Genomic DNA, 1,134 nt, shown 5'->3' with positions numbered 1-1,134 from the left:
TTCCACAATGTTCTGATGATTGAAATGTTTATGGCAACAACATTTAAATCACAATATTTTACAATCTTACTATAAACTAAGCTACATATTACAGTAACTGTAACCATTAAGCAACTAGATGATGGTAATTATGGGATATTTATGCTTTTGGGACTATGTGCTGTCATATGAAATGGGGAAAACTTTAATTGTCTTTGAGTATCTTTTAAAGCGCTATATTAATAAAATGTATTATAGTTATTATTAGAAACCAAAGCTGGGCTGCTTCTTATTTATCAGACTTAAATATCAGAATGAGTGATTCAATTTGATTCATATTTAGTTAGATTTTGATCATTGCTACGGCTGTGGTCGTGTTTGGTTATGTTTGTTCTTTTTGGTTCTGTGTATTTTTGTCGGAGTGGGACTTCTTTGTGTTTTGTGGATCTTTGTGTCTTTCTTTGTTCATTGCTTTCAGGTGTGGCTCCCATTGGTCCAAGCTGAAGGAGGGAGCCTTCAAAAGCCTCATGAGGACCTCCAGCTCATCAGAAGGGAGCTGGGCTGCAGAAAAGTCTCTCATTTGTTATTTTGGCCTTCACTCACCCTGAAGCCTTTCGCTTCACATTTAGTTATTGTTGGCTTGTTTTTCTTGTAAATAAACGATATATTTTATGGAGCCATTCTCTTTGTGTTTTTGCTACACTTCTGCTTTAATTTACCTTTATATTACCCCTTAGACTGAATGAGGTGTAACAATTATATATTGCTTAATTTCCTTTTTTTTGTCTCTCTTGTCATGAACTTTTGATATCAAAAGCACGTTCCCACACCTGCTGCTCGTGTGTAATTTGTTTCCCCGTTTACAATGGAATACATCCTCTTCTTGCTCTTTTCTTTTGGTCAGTTTCTCTTGCATTTTCATTTCTTTAAGAAGAAGCAGATTTGAGAAGTGGTTTTATAGTTTTAGCCACGGTCTAATGGTTCCTTTCCTTGTGTGTGTATAGAAGTCTGACATCAGTTGCAATTACAAAACCTAGTTTGAATGTAAAGCAAACCCTGGAAGCTACACTGAAAAAAGGCATTTTTTTTGGCCAAATCTGTTGCTTCAAAGGTTCTCAGGTAAGATTCTACTTCATTTAATTTAAAAATAAGTTA

Source organism: Oryzias melastigma, linkage group LG11 (assembly GCF_002922805.2).
Source record: "Oryzias melastigma strain HK-1 linkage group LG11, ASM292280v2, whole genome shotgun sequence".
NCBI classification, from domain to species: domain Eukaryota; kingdom Metazoa; phylum Chordata; class Actinopteri; order Beloniformes; family Adrianichthyidae; genus Oryzias; species Oryzias melastigma.
The sequence above is the reverse complement of the archived record's forward strand: the minus strand, read 5'-3'. Positions refer to the sequence as shown.